This window comes from Rhipicephalus microplus, chromosome 5 (genome assembly GCF_043290135.1).
Source record: "Rhipicephalus microplus isolate Deutch F79 chromosome 5, USDA_Rmic, whole genome shotgun sequence".
Classification (NCBI taxonomy): Eukaryota; Metazoa; Arthropoda; class Arachnida; order Ixodida; family Ixodidae; genus Rhipicephalus; species Rhipicephalus microplus.
This window is the reverse complement of record NC_134704.1, coordinates 128,715,088-128,731,905: the sequence shown is the minus strand read 5'-3', so window position 1 is coordinate 128,731,905 and position 16,818 is coordinate 128,715,088.

The following is a 16,818-nucleotide window of genomic DNA, read 5'->3' as shown; positions in this document are numbered from 1 at the left end:
GACGCCTATAGTGGAGGGCTCCGGAAATTTCGACCACCTGGGGTTCTTTAACGTGCACCCAAATCTGAGCACACGGGCCTACAACATTTCTGCCACCATCGGAAATGCAGCCGCCGCAGCCGGGATTCGAACCCCCGACCTGCGGGTCAGCAGCCGAGTACCTTAGCCACAAGACCACCACGGCGGGGCAATATTCAGCCCGTATAAGTCCGTACGTTTGATTATGTCGTCATTGACAAAAAACTGTCTTGCATGTTGTTGTTCTTCAACGTTTCCTTTTTGTGGGAAGGGGGGCATCTGCACCTCACGTCTTTTTTGGGCACAGACGGTGTAAATTGCAGGTGGAAAAGAAGGTTAGCAGAGTGGCTAATTAGGATTGTTGTTTTTATTTTAGTTGATTCCGTCGACTGTTATTGGTTTCGACAAGCTCTGTCTGCTGTGCCGAATCGTGCGCGAAAAATCGGCAGAGCACTGAGGAAGCCTGTCGCTTCGTTATTATTACTGTTATTATTTTTTCAATGTGCACCTTCAGCCATTCGGAACGCGCGAAAAATCTGCACATGCCTTCGGAACATCTTTCTCTCACAATAAAACACCTCGTCTCTCATACTTTGTTAAGTTTGTATGATATGCACTCACAGTTCGAGCTTCAAGCAACCCAATCGCATTAAAAAAGAAAAAAAGGCCAACGCAAGACAATGTGGCCTCCCGACCTGGATGCGTCGCATGACTGGGAGCTCGACTAAGGTCGTGCTATTTTACTTAGCGATATAGATTGTCATCCTTCGGTGTTCGCCAACGTGCTACGGCAACCTTGGAGGTTGTGTGTTTTCGTGCATTCACTAAATTCGCCACGAACACAAGTCGTTTAATAGAGTTTGCTGTTGGGTGAGTTCCCCTGTTGAGTTCCCCTGTCTAGTGTGTCCTGTATAGTTGCGCTCTCACGAGGGTTTCCAAGTCCTCTGAACTTGGGACGCAAGTATTTCGCTTCTAGACCAAGTCGTTGAAAGCCTAGCTGCCTAAGAGTCTTAAAGCTGACCGATAGGATCCATGTAAGTATGTTACATACTTACATAAGTATTTTACATGTAAGTATGTTATATACTTACAGTACGTTACTGTACATGCCGAAACCCAAGCACTTTTTTTGAGACTGCCACGGTCCTGCTGAGCAAGATTGAAGAATAAGGAATCTTGCTTCACACAACTAGATGCAGGAGTCATACACCACCCCATCATACTTATGCTCGCGTATCATCAACTTTCTGAAGGATTTCGACGCGAGGCCCTGCTCTAAACAGGTGGCCTTAGACATAGCATGTGTCGTATATTTATTTCTTTATTTCACCCTCGCCCAAGTGTTCCAAACCAATCGTTGGCCTAAAAAGCCACCTTTGTCAATAACGTTCACTCTCTCTGTTCCACACTCTATAGAAGCATCTTCACTGACCGTAATCTGCAAAAAAGAATCATTCATATCCCTCAAAACTGATTATAGTTGACCTTGTAAAAAGCTTTCCGCCTCTGTCGTAGGTCATTTCTCGTCTGTAGAGTTCAAGCATCTGAAATTTGCTCTTGATATGATTCAACCAACTTGTGGCACTCTAGGAGTTTGCAGGACCATCACTGAGCTCACTTCCGGAACTCAAAAACTTCTGTACTCCGAAAAAAAAAAATCGGTTGTGCAAGTGTTTTGAAATTAGTGATTGTCATTAAGGTCATAACTGATGGACTTGGTATGCAGTACTTATGGTTAGAAATTACCCTGATATATAAAAGAGCTTCACATCTGAAGAAGGATTTGGATTTATGTTCTTGTTCACGTAAAAGCACGGGTGTGACATTTATTAACGTCGTACATTTATTAGCATACCAGCGAGAGTTATACTATTCTCTAAACAGGTAAACAAACATAATTCGTTGTAGGATTCAGCACACTGTCCCCAAGATATAACATCGCGCACTTTAAAAGCGCGAAAATCTCGCGCCGGAATTTCTTCCCGTGACGTCACGACTTTCAAGAGTATTTGTCGTATGTTACCGACAATGTGTCTACGAAATTTCCTGATACTTGGTCCGTTATGTCTTTAGCCCCATCAGGAGACACTGGGCTTCCCTTTTAGCTGTTGGGAGCAACGTAGGCCTTAGTAAACACCGTCACATTTTATGACGTCACGGCGTTTGGAGCCAGAATTTCAATGAGGCGTCGCCGCCCGCATTTACTTTTCGCGCGTTTTCTCACTTACCAAGCGTCCTCTTGCGGCGAGCGTTGTGGTTTTGAAATTGTGAAAAAGGGTAATTTACAACTAACAAAAGAATATCGTTTTCATCTTCGTTGTCCCTTCAACAAAAATGACTGAATACAAGCATAGAGCCACGGGAGATAAGAAATGTTTCTCGAATAAACACAAGAGCAGAGAAATGAGCACAGGTTGCAATATGGGAATGCGTAGATCATCAGATGAAACCACTTCCAAAGTCACAGTATCGAAGCCAGCTAGGTCAAACACACGGGGAGTATTTATTTAGAGGTCGCGAGTCCGTACGAGAGCGGGATCACAGTGCACAAGGCGCACAGAATTCCTGTCAGCAGGGCCACCCAGACTGAGGCCCACAACACCAATGTCGTCATATTCTTTCATTAGAGGCTATTTCAGCGGTTCCACTGAAGAGATATTTCCACACCCGTGGTAATATACTTGTGGACCTGCATATTTGACAAAACTACGCGCTAACAGGCGTACACAGTTCTTACAATAGAAAGAGAAGAGAGAAAATAGGCGTACAAAGTTCTTGCGATGAAAAAAAAATATATTACAAGACAAAAGAAAACTATGTGGGTCAGTCACACACTCCGTTCAGAAACACAAAAAGGGCATCACGTCCAAGGAATACGTACAGGAAAAAGCTTGGGTCTGAAAGGCTTAAATGTGGCATTTTTACGACAAGCCTCTTCACAATGAGTGCTTCAATCTTTCTGTCATAGAAAAAAAGAAAGAAAGACGTTTCGGAACACTCTAACGAATGGGACTAGTGTGTCAGTTCGTTCAACGCCATGACAACAGATTTGTCACCTCTTATAATGTCCTTGTCCATACCGAAATTAAATGGGGCAGCAGCAAGATTTAATGTCTGCGTCTGATTTTCCAGGCCTAAATATTTAGTAGGTTTAGAGCAATAGCGTCCGCTCAAGACGCCGCTGTTGGCATCTCTGCGTAATGCTTCTACTTCATGCATACGTATACAGCAAGCAAAAGACTGCAACAAAGACTCCGAACGAAACATTGGAAGCCTCAATTAGGGCGAGAGAATTAGCCAAGTTGGCAGAACATTGTTACACTCGCAGAAAGTAACTCAAACGTAGAAACGCAGGGAAATAGGAAAAACCGAAAAGCATCAACTGAATCTGCATGACTTTATGAAGGAATATGTGGTGTGTTATACTCATAACGCGAAAGTTCCCTGCATGGCATGCTGTAGCCATTCGTGTTTCGTTTTACCTCACAAATTTCGCTACTCCAACCAAGCTCTTACATATGCCATTGAGTCATGAATCGACACGCTCGGATCCGCGAATAAATGATTTGGTCCATGGACGAAACGTGACGCTGTTCACCTGCCCCGATGCACGACAGAGGGACGCCGCATACACTGTTGCAGCACACGCACACATGCACAGAAAAAAATTTTGTGGCCGGTTCATCATCAAGAAAGAGATACGTTGCACCGTGAACGCTCACAATGGACGTTACACCGGGACACGCAGCTGGGCTGTTCGTGATTTCATCAGTAATCCGTGCGAAGATTTCGGACAGCTGGTGAGAAGAATAGATTGGCTTTCCGATCACCAGGACAAGGGCGACGTGCCCACGCCCATTAAGATGACCTTTTTGAGAGCTGGTGATGCGCTTGATGATCGCTCGCTATAGCAGGTGCACGTTCCAGCGCAACGCTTTTGCACGAAGAGCACGAAAGTATAGTGTCATTGCGGAAAGGAATGCGTATGGTTATGCGTATGGAATGCGTATGGTATGGTTAGAAAACACAATGTGAGGGAATACTCCTTCAATTCCTGTGTCTATTGCGACGCCCCTGGTACGTTTCAATATTAACGTAACTATAACATTTCACGTAAGAGTCAACCATATATAGAAATAAACAGCGCAGGGCTTAATGCACTGCGCCCGCAGCCGGCCTATTACCGACCGCGTGAAACCAGATTATGCATGCGTAAACAACGCTGGATATGCGTCTGTATATGGTCCGGCGAAACATCTGGAAATACCAGCAGTTCCTCTTCTTGTTTTGTTTCATTCAACAACAGCAAGAAGTAAGAGTGCACCATGCTTATTGACGAACGTCACTTACTGCCATTATTACGAAAAGTTTCATTATTGGCAATTACAAAACGCGCACGCGACAAACCCTTTCAAGGCCGCCTCCAAGACTTCCTGTGCACGAACCACCGAACTTCCAGCGCGTTAATGCGTGAACGTGGCCGTGTCGTTGACCTTGTCTTCCGCACGCCGCTGCGTCAGGCTTTTGTGTTGCGGCAGCTTTCCTCGAAGGTTGGTGTGCGCGGCTCGGGCCCGTACCGGCGCGCGCCGGAGAAGGCCGACGCGTGGGAACAGGGCTCATCAACCATCGTCGTCGCTTCGACCTCCGCGCGTTTCTTTTGTTTTCGAAGCCGCCACACTGAATCCATTACCACAGTGCCGAATAAGTGCCCCCGACGTTTAACACCGCGTGCCGCCGTCCCTCCCGCCGTCACTCCCGCTTTTTCTCTTCAGTTGTCCGCTTTTGTTCCAGGAAGTGCTCGACCAATTACACTATTTGTGCACGCCCATGGTACGGGAGAAGGCCCCGCGCAGCAAGGTCGACCTCTGTTGGTATGCCTCTTGTTGCTAGTTTAGGAGGCTACTGCCCCCGCGTTCATTACCGTGGAGGTATACTTATGCAGACTTATTAACGCTTATACAGCGAGCTCTCACTCGAATGAACTTCAAGGGACCGAAGAAAGTAGTTCACCAAGCTAAATGATGGCTAAACTTTGCAAGCAGATGAAGCGGCATTGGGTGAAGCAGATATGAAATTACAAGTAAAAATGTAATTTGTTCTGAAAATAAATTTGTAATTTTCGTTTAGACTGGCCCCTCGTACAGCACAAGATGAGACAAAACTGTCCAGAGAGTCTAAGTTTCTATGCGCTGCCCCTGGCACAGCTTGTTGCTTTGACATGAAGTCTCGCAGCTTTCTAGTATATTTGAAAGCCTTGGATATAGATGCAAGAACCCGCCTCAGCCATTACAACTTCTTCGTCGTACACTTCTGCTTTAGGTTGTGGACGAAACACTGAAAAACAAACTTGCAAATATGATAGCTCTGTGCAGATACTGAAGCGTGCGTGGCTTGTTTTTGTCACGCACGTAGCCATGCTGCATGCACAATCAATATAGCACCGCCTCCGATGGATGGTCGATTTGTGGATGACACGTATCGGCTAAGCCAGTGATGAAGAGCACAAGACTTCAATGAATTGATTTACAATGATGTCCGGCATCCGCAGAACAAGTTATTTTATATTAAATATTCACTATTCAGAAATTCGTTTAAGCGAAACATTCTTCTTGCGTTGAATGCAAGGGAAAACCGCCAGGGATTTTTTTAAAAGTTTGTTATACTGAAAAGTTTGTTAAATCGACGTTCGTATACACGCGAGAGTTCATTCTAATTAACATCACCAAGAGGAATTAGGTCAGCAGTTGAGAATGCAGTGTATGCTAAAGCATGTGACATCAATTGTGGGAAGGAAGAGATACTACTCTCTATCTTATACTTTTGCAGTTCTCCAACTTTCTCGATGATAAAAAGCCACGATTGACGGGGAAAATAAAATAATTGATTTATTGATAATGGCTGCACTTTCATCGGTCAGGTATTGACTACTGCTATACCATCTGAAATTCAAGATTACTGAAATGCAACTCATGATTGCTGAATTGGACAAAGAGAGCAGAAAGGTAGGTCTTAAAATTAATCTGCACAAAACGAAAGTAATGTACAACAACCTCGGAGGAGAAGAGCACTTCCAGATTGGTAATAGTGCACTTGAAGTTGTAAAAGACTACGTTACTTAGGACAGGTAATAACGACATGCATGTCATGTAACAACATGACTACATGCCACACTCATGATGCGCTCGCGGCCGTTTCGCTTGCTTCCCATATGCCAAACAGGGTATTACGTGATGTCAATGACTGATGAAAGCATTCGACTGGTACAAACATAATAATCATGAGATGGGTGTCATGCGAGAACATGAATGCATGCCACAGTCAAAGTTCCATTACATTTCGACGTGACGCGGTGCGCGTGCTCGCCGGTGTTGCCACGCCAGGCACCGGTCCTGCCATATACTCACAGGCGCGCGCTGCGCTGCGCTGCTTTGACGCATGCGCGTTTCAGCGCGTATCCCTCCGTCACGAAAAGAGGGAGACGCAGTGTTTTCTGGGTAACACATCGGCGCGAATGACGCGCCGGTTGCCGTCGGGCCGTGCCGACGGACGCTGGTCGCGTAGGTCGTGCCTGGAGTGCTCGCGTTTTGCTAACGTATAGCGTCGCTGTGCCCAGCGTGCGCGCGCGTCAACGCTATATTGGAGTACATTGGGCTCTTCATGAAGCGCTCGCGGCCGTTTTGCTAGCTACACATATACCTAGTTTGGTGTTACGTTACGTCAATAGATGAAGAAATATATGACTGGTGCAAACATGATAATCCTGAGACGCGTGTCATGTAAGAACATTTTCATTTCATTTCATTTCATTTCATTTCATTTATTTTCTCTCAATGCACAAGGCGTTACAGAGAGGAGTGGTGAAAAAAACAAACAAACTGTACAAACAAATGGAGCATGTTTAAAAAGGGTATGCGTTTATGGTATTCTTGAAGTTGGTCGGGTCAGTGATGGATGCGATGGAAGCGGGAAGGTGATTCCAGTCCGTGCTTGTTTTGGGCACGAATGAATTAAAATGGAGGTTTGTACGGCTGCTTGGAATTCCAACTTTGAAGTGGTGATCGCTGCGGGATGAAATGTAGGATGGCGGCAAAAAAAGCGAGTTACTCAGTGAGTGCATGGTATGATACAACTTGTGGAAGAGGCACAAGCGCGAGATTTTGCGGCGAAATGATAGGCTGGGTAGATTTAAGGTTGACTTCATATGGGTTACGCTTGCTGTACGGGAATAGTTCGACAAAATGAAACGAGCGGCGCGATTTTGAATTGCTTCGATGCTACTGATATGGATGTTTACGTGGGGATCCCATACAGATGATGAATATTCTAGCTTTGGTCGGACTAATGTTTTATAGAGCAGAAGTTTCAGTTGCATCGGGGCAAGGGAGAAGTTACGGCGTAAATAACCAAGTGTGCGGTTAGCATTGTTTTTAATAATGTCAATGTGAGACTGCCAGGAAAGGTTGTCAGAAATTGTAATGCCAAGGTACTTGTAAGAGCTAACTTTAGTAAGGAGAGAATTATTAAGTACATAGTTAGTAGAAATATTACATGTTCGACGTGAGACTCTCATTACTTTGCATTTAGTAACATTAAGGTTCATTAGCCAAGTATCGCACCAAGATGAAACATTGTCTAAGTCACACTGAAGGGCAAGGTGGTCAGAAGGGGTTTTAATTTCTCGGTAAATAACACAATCATCGGCGAAAAGTTTAATAGAAGAAGAGATGTTATGTGGCAAATCGTTAATGTAAATCAGGAAGAGTAGTGGGCCAAGAGCGGATCCTTGGGGGACGCCAGAGGTTACGGGTGAGAGGGGAGAGTTGCATTCATTCGCAGTTACAAATTGGGAGCGGTCTATTAGAAAGCATTCAATCCATTTTAACATGTTAGCATCAAGATTAAGTTTGCTTAGTTTTAGCAGTAGCAGTTTATGGCATACAGTGTCAAAAGCTTTAGCAAAGTCGAGAAAAATACAGTCAACAAGGGAAGAAGCGTCAATGGCAAGGAAAAGGTCATTAGTAAGGCAGAGAAGTTGGGTCTCGCATGAGTACTGTTTCCGGAATCCATGCTGGTGATCACTAAGGAACGAGTTGTTTTCTAAGAAAGTGATTATGTGGGAGTGGATGACGTGTTCCATGAGCTTACACGGTATACTTGTTAACGATATGGGCCTGTAATTGCGGGGGTTATGAACGTCACCTGATTTGTGAAGAGGAACCACCTTTCCCGCTTTCCAGTCGCCCGGGAGGCAATGACCTTCCAAAGACTGTGTGAAAAGCTTACATAAAATGACAGATGAGTAAACAGAGGTATTATGCAAAAACTTTGCACAGATACCGTCTTCACCTGGAGCACTGGCTAATTTCATGTTTTCTATCAATTTTTGTATGCCGACACAGTCAAATAAAAGGGGTTCCATGGCAACAAAGTTGTGGGTGGGGGTATCGGGAAAGGAAAGCGCTGTAGGTTTAACAAAGCACGTTGAAAACACAGAGCTTAAAATGACACAACACTCTTCTTTTGGTACACGGCTGTTATCATCATGGATTAATTCTATCGCCTTTTTTTCATTTCCCCTAATCATCTGCCAAAATTTCTGAGGGTTAGTTGCAAGCAGGGAGGGAAGCGTTTGTTGATAATAATTTTCTTTTGCGACGGATAATGCGCGAGTGTACTCGTCAGCTGCGTGATGATAAGCGGACCACCTTTCCGCGTTGTTAGTTAGCTTTGCCCTTCGAAAAATTCGTTTCTTTTATTCAGTAGTCGTTTTAGTGTAAGCGTGAACCAGGGGGACTTTGCGCTTTGCCTAATTCTGCGGAGCGGAATAAAACGATTGGTAAGTTCTGCTGCCTTCTGCTTAAACAAATTCCAGTTTTGTTGCACGGACCTTTCCAGAAATTGCGAAAGGTAATCGTTTAGGAAAAGCTGAAGCTCATTATTAATGTCGGCTCTTTTGTAGTCCCTAAAAACTTTTGAGCTATCATTTCTTTTAGTTGTTTTAGTCATGTTAAAATGAATAGCTAGATGGTCGCTTACGCCCGGAATAACTGATAGGGATTTAATTAGGTCGGGATGCGTGGTCAGCACCAAGTCTAGAACTGAGGAGGTGGACGAGGTAATGCGGGTTGGAGCGTTAACCAGCTGGGTAAGGTTAAAGTCTGAACACACATCAAGAAAGGCAGCACTGTCAGCAGAAGTTGATGAAATTATTGGGAAAGGGGGAGACCACGAAACATTAGGGAAGTTAAAGTCACCTAGGAGAAACATAGGCGCAGCCGGAAACCTTACTTGCAACTTATTTAGTACATCGTGTAATTCATTTGCGAAACCGGTAGTAAGGCTAGGAGGCCGGTAGCAGCCACAAACAACGATATCTTTGTGGTTAATGCGAACACACGCGACAACAATTTCAAGCGGTGAAACAACAGGCACGCTGAACGAGCTACTCTCGTCGCTAATGGCAATCAATACGCCGCCCCCGCACCTCGTACCCCGGTCACAGCGGTAGAATTTAAACTTTTTTGAACAGTTAAATATTTCGTTATTTTCAATTTCCGCGGACAGCCAAGTTTCAGGACAGCCAAGACATGATAACATACCACGCACATAGCGTGCTCGCGGCCGTTTCGCTACCCCAAGATATACTAAATTTTGTATCACGTGACGTGAATAGATGACGAAGGTAAACGACACATCCAAACATAATAATCATGACATGGAAGTCATGTACGGCATCATTTACCTCCAATTCGTTACGTTGTGCTGATTTTAAAGGGACATATCACGCTTTCTTATTCGTGTTTCGAAGGAAGTAACTAGAAGAATAAGAATGGGGTGGAGCACATTCAGCAAGCACTTTCAAATCATAACTGGTAGATTTCCACTATCCCTCGAGAAGAAGGTATATAACAGCTGTATCTTGCCCGTACTTAGCTACGGAGCAGAAACCTGGAGACTTACAAAGAGGGTCCAGCTTAAATTGAGGACGAAGCAGCAAGCAATGGAAAAAAATGGTAGGTGTAACCTTAAAAGACAAAAAAACAAAAACAAAGCAGAGTGGATTAGGAAACAAACGGGGGTTAAGAATATCATAGTTGAAATAAAGAAGAGGAAACGGACATGGGCCGGGCATGTAGCGCGTAGACAGGATAACCGCTGGTCAATAAGTATAACAAACTGGATTCCCAGTGAAGGGAAGCGGGTTAGGGGGAGACAGAAGGTTAGGTGGGCAGATGAGATTAAGAAGTTTGCGGGTATAAATTGGCAGCAGCAAGCACAGGACCGGATTAACTGGCGGAACATGGGAGAGGCCTTTGTCCTGCAGTGGACGTAGTCAGGCTGATGATGATGATGATGATGATACCATTGGCAGCAACGTTTTGCACTCTAGCGATCACTCACGTGATGCCCGTTAGTTACCTTTGTATTTCGCATTCCCAAGGAAGCTTTTCTTCGCAAATATATTATTTTTAATTAAGTGACAGCCCTTGTGCCATACTACGCACGGCAGTACAACGCATCTCAACGATGCGAGCACGCGCACAACTGCTTTACTTTAAACGCCGCAGCAGGCACACTTAAGTTTACACTCTCATCAGTCCGTCTACTATGACGCTAGAAATAAGGAAATAAAGATAATTATTTATATCGGGCATTTTATAAAAGCGATGTTTGTTATATCGAGATTGGGCTGTATTTTCTGGAGTGAGGTTGGCAGAGGCGTGGTTTTACACAAGCTTTATTACACTGTTGAATGGGCAGATGGAGAGCATCAGTGAAATATGAGCCAATATTTGTCCCCGCCAGCTAACGTAAGCCGATGCTGCTGTAGGAGAGTATTGCACGGTATTCTTCACGCTGACTATACACATATAAAAGAAAAGAAAAACTACTGAAGTTCTAGCGTTCACTCTGCTTTGATCATGGTTATGTGCGATCCGTCACGTTGTTCAAGTGGTTATGCCACTCGTCTGCTAACCCGAGAGTCGCGGGATTAAACCCCGGCCACGGTGGCCGCATTTAGACGAAGGCAAAGTACTGCAGGCCTGTGTACTTTGATTTACGTACACGTTATAGAACCCCAGGTGGTCGAAATTTCCGGAACTCTCCACTACGATGTCTCTCGTTATGATATGCTGAATTTGGGACGCCAAATGCAATCATTTTAGCCATACTTGATAGTTTGCACATATATTTTCAAACTATCAAGTACTGCCCGTATGTATACCTAATGTCTAATGGGTGCTTATTTTATTTCATTTTATTACTTTATTTTACCATCACGGCTTTATAGCATTGTAGAGGGGATTGGAAAAAAAAAGCGTTGATGCTTTCACGAGCCGTCGTCGTAATGCTATAAAACACGAGGTAAAATATTATACAAGAATGACATGCGCCAACGATCGCATGCGTTGTCGTAACCATTTCTGGCATACCAGGCCCGCTCTCGATCCCCTCCCAATTTTTTTTTTATTCGCCATAGCACACAGAGCACGAAATGTCACTCGACCGCATCTGCCTGCCCGGTCCCCTTCATGGTCTAAGTGGTGCACCCCCCTCCCCCCTCCCTTGAAAGAAATTTCTGCTCATGCGCTTAATCGCATGTGCCTGAAAATGTCATAAAAGAGTGAGATGGTTGGTTTCGCTGATGCAGCCTGGGGCACTGGCATTTTTTTTTTATGGGGGGCGCCACTTTTTAAAATTGTTTTTCGCTCTGTATGCCAATGCGAAAGAAAAAAAAGATCGCGAGGAGGGGGTGTGTACGGACCAGGTGTGCCAATCCATGGCCACGCCACTGGAGCGAGCGGGCGGACCAGAAAAAGGTCTACAAGCATACTCATAACGACCTTGAGGCAATGCTCGAGGTCCCCTACTGAGACCCGCAAGCCGGCGAAAATTGTTGAGCTCGAAGCGGGAAGTGACATTCTAATACGTTACTTACATGAAGTAACGTAGCAAATTGGTCTAGTTAGAACATATACTCATGGCGGCCAGCGCAAACAAAACAAGAAACACGAGAAAGCACGCGACGCAGGCGCTCTTTACCAACTGAAACATTATTAATAGTAATAAAAAAGCATGGCATATTTCAACAAAAAGTAAGACACTAAGAAAACGTAGTGATGAGACACAGAACAGCGCACGCGTAAAATCACACGATGCATTGGAAACCCCAAAAACGAAAGGGGAGAAGCGCGAGCCAGCCATCAATGGCTCTTATACTGATGAGGAGTCTTTGTATCTTCAACATGTGTGATTAGAAGCTAGGTGTACGGGTATAAGGTTTTGCCGTTGGTCTCTTTCTGTTCAAGTATGTCATGTTTTTTTTTCATTTAACTTTTGGTTGATAGACAGCGCCCGGGGCATGTGCTTTCTTGCGTTTTGTGTCTTGTTTGTGCTGGCCGTCATGAGTAGTATCTAAATGGCCCTGCATGACCTAATTAAAGTTATTTCAATCAATCAATCAATCAATCAATCAATCAATCAATCAATCAATCAATGAATGAATCAATCAATCAATCAATCGTCGCATCTCTCCAACCATGTCATCGAAGTGAATTACCGCTAAAGTTATCTCAATCAATCAATCGTCGCATCTCTCCAACTATGTCAGCGAAGTGAATTACCGCTAAAGTTATATCGCAGCGAGCTGTATTTGCCCCGCTGCGGTGGTCTAGTGGCTAAGGTACTCGGCTGCTCACCCGCAGGTCGCGGGATCGAACCGCGGCTGCGGCGGCTGCATTTCCGGTGGAGGCGGAAAGGTTGTAGGCCTGTGTGGTCAAATTTGGGTGCACGTTAAAGAACCCCAGGTGGTATAAATTTCCGGAGCCTTCCATTACGGCGTCTCTCGTAATCATATGGTTGTTTTGGGACGTTAAACCCCACAAATCAATCAATCAGCGAGCTGCATTTAAATAACAGACAAATGTTGAGAGGTAATTTCCGATAATTGCCTTACTCTTGTGTTCTGTTGACCGATGCATTCATTGCTTTACTATATTGTAGCGAAACGTCGGGGTTGTTCAAGTTAGGCGCATCGGACGACCAGGGAGACGAATAAGTGTGGGTGAAACTCCGCGGAGGCAATCGAAGAGGCGTCAACACGATGATTTCGGGGAGCACTCATTGGGGGTTTATTTAGCTAACACAACTTCAATTTACAAAATGCACTGGGTCACAAAGACAAAACATAGAAAATGGTGACATACCCCACGGCCTGCATAGCTGGTCTCCGGTGGTGAGATCCACTGTTGACCCCGACTCCGCTCACTTTTCAAGTTCAAACATCCTCTTTTTAACCCTTGGTCGAACAAAGAGTCTTCACAAAAACCAATCACATGTTGGGACTCGCAGCATCACAACCAATCACAGAAACACTTTCATAAAAGGCACTACAGTTGTAAAAACCTCCTTACCAAATGAAACACGCAAAGGGATAAGTTCTCCGCACGGGACACTCTCTCCCATACCAGGCCGTGCTGCCTCCTTCGGCCGACTACCGTCGGTGGCCGTTCCCACGCTCGGGCCCCGTCAGTTCTTTCATTAACTGTTGCTTCCTAGAAGCGTCCTTAAGAGCGATGGGTACACCATTGCTTACCAGGTGTACATGCGACAGCGAGGCGCCCCGACATCCTAACAACAGAGCGGGAGAATATGGTCGTTTACCTGCCGCCACTATGTCTCGGTCAGGCTAAGTGGTCGCGTCCCCATGTCATTCTCAATGACACGCGTGCCTGTTAACAATGGCTTAGACTCAGACGGTGGCACCGGACCTGCCTCTTGCTAGACGCTTTTCCGAGTAAGCTATCCCCTTCTAATCCCGAACGGGGGCGACCTTGACTGCTCCGTTTGTAAGCCGCAAAAGAACAAGATTCTCCGCGAAACCTTGCTCTCGCGACAATATGTAAACGAGCAAATGCGTATTTTAGCCATATATCATTTATTATTTTTCTATTTGTTCGTTAATAGTTATTATTATCACTTCCTTAGTTTGCGTGCAAATTCGTTGTACCAAAAAACTCGATAAAAATCACGAAGAAAAAAAAAAGGCGTTTTGAAATGCCAACTACATTTGCTGCGGCAGCGTCGAACACGTGGCTAGGTGGCAACGTGGGTGAGAACGAGAGACGTTTTGAAAAAACCGCGTTTTAAAGATACTTCGGCGCTCCTGGGTTAGATGGCGGCAGCTACCCTCACAAGTATGACGCAACAGTGACGTCTTCTTATAACTCTCCAAGAAATTGAGGGTCAGTTGCGCCGTCTATCACAAAGCCGACGAACTACATGGAACCAAGCCGCAATATTTTTCTGAAGGTAGCGCAAGGCGCAACACCGCTCGTTTCGAAGGAGCTTGTTCGTCAGATAGCAAAAAGCAACAATAGACCAGGGCGTTAATTATGAGAGGGTCAGGGGGTCTAAGCCCCCCTTTAGTCGGGCTGGGGTGACGGCTCTTGCAAGTGTCCCCCCTGGAGATTTAGCTTTCGATTACCCCGTTTCAATTCCCTGATAGTTAAATACAGCTCAATTAACTACAGCATAGTCTATTCTGAAAAGTATACGCGATTGTGTGTGAAGCTGAAGTTACTCTGAATGACAAGTTTACTAGAAATATGTCAGAGCCTATTGATGAATTCAACTCATTCAAACTTACTTCACCAGCGTACGTTTCTATTATTGACCACTCATTGCTCTTCGACTAAGCTCACTGGACCGTGCGCCGTGGATCATGCTCGCTTCATTTTATTTTAAGGCATGACTAATTTTTGCGGAATTAAAAATAAAGCCTGTATTTATGAAATTAAAATGGCCGCCATGGCAGTATGCGTGTCCCCGTTAGGAACTTTTCTGTATTTCTGCCACTGATAACTGATAGTATACGGTGACTTGTTAAATGCGAAGCATTTCTTAGCGAACTACGGCGACTTTGAGCGTATCTATCTATCTATCTATCTATCTATCTATCTATCTATCTATCTATCTATCTATCTATCTATCTATCTATCTATCTATCTATCTATCTATCTACAGATAGATAGATAGATAGATAGGTAGATAGATAGATAGATAGATAGATAGATAGATAGATAGATAGATAGATAGATAGATAGATAGATAGATATGTGGGGTTTAACGTCCCAAAACCACCATATGATTATGAGAGACGCCGTAGTGGAGGGCTCCGGAAATTTCGACCACCTGGGGTTCTTTAACGTGCACCCATAGAGAAATAAAAAAAAGGTTAAGAGTGGACACTCCCGTAGACCCTAGCGGCCCAATCGACCCTGGCGCACCTGGTGGTTGGTGAGAGCAAGTGGCGTGCGCTTCCTGTTTCGGTTTCACTGGCGCAAATTTTGAATTACTTTGCGTAACCGACGTTTGGCTATGACGAAAGTTTGTGATTTCAGACCACTTTTCATCGCCCAAATGGATAGTTTTTGTAGGTCGTTTTGATTTAGCGAGTCCCTGTTTTGTTTTGTTCAGTGGTTCGTGCGAATTGGTCGTGACGTGATTTTTATTTCGATTAAGTTATAATAAAACGAGATGCAGGTAATGATAATTCACTACGGTTTTATTCATCGCACTTGTGTTTTTCTTTTGGAACAAGTGATCAATGTATATATAAGTCAAAGAGACAGAGTATCCGCAATGTTTTATTCAAAGGCAAGGTAGAGTCTGAGAATATAAAAAACACAATATGACAAAGGTAGACAACAAATGCATCTCACCTTACAAATAAATTGTAACAAATACAGAGAGAACACAGACAACGCACACATCGCTAGAGTTGGCAGAAGCCGAGAAGCTGGTGAAGTATGACACACCGGGCCAGTGGGTAAGTAAGGATCTATGGCAAAAACACAGCGCACAATGCTGATGAAGAAGGAAGAAGTGACATATACACAGCAATGAAGTCGCGAATCACGCCTGGGGTTAACCGAAATAATGCATAGAAAAAAAGAGCGCACAAAAACCACACGACACAATATAGCAGAAAGGCAAAGGTGCAGTGTGCTGGCTGTGCTTAAGAACAGCTAGTCCAAAATGAAAAAAAGCAGACTTGATGCCTGCTTGTCCTCAGAAAGGTAGGGCTTTGCAGCTTGCTCACTACGTGTAAGACAAACTTTATGCTACAACACTGGCAGATCCTGTCTCTTCTTCTGTGTCGCCTTCATCAAAAACTTTAGATCCTAAGCGATTTGCGTCTGGGTGTTGCTGTGACGCTTGCGAGCTAAAATAGATTGTAGTCATCACTTATCCAGAATTGTGGACCTTAATTGGTGCTACGAGAGCGGTATTACAGGGCTAATAAATAGCAGAAGGAAACCACTTTGGCTCATTATTTTTCACAAAGGCTCTACATCGTACGTTATCACTCACAAGCTATATAAAAATAAAATGGCAGCGTCCGCAGCCCCATCAAACGCTACAAGTTTGGGTATTCTTTTGAAAATTTTGATGGGCGAGATGAGGAGGTTGATGAGAAGCTAAAATACGAAAAGCGTGATAACGTGAACCGTGCCCACTTCATACTGTGTTCCTTAACCGCTCGAAGACATTTCAACAAGCGGTTTTGTTATCGATATATTACTTGAGCTGGAGAGATAAAGCATACACAGTAACCAAGCGACCCACAGTAAAGTGTACAATTCGCCCGCATTTGCTACAAAAATACAGACAGGATACCCAACATTCTTTTCAAGGTTATGCAAATCACTTCGAGCGAATACACAGTGTCCCTACTCCTCATAGCGGGTAACCTAAACAATGTATGCAACGAAGGAGTGGTTAGTCCAGCTGAAC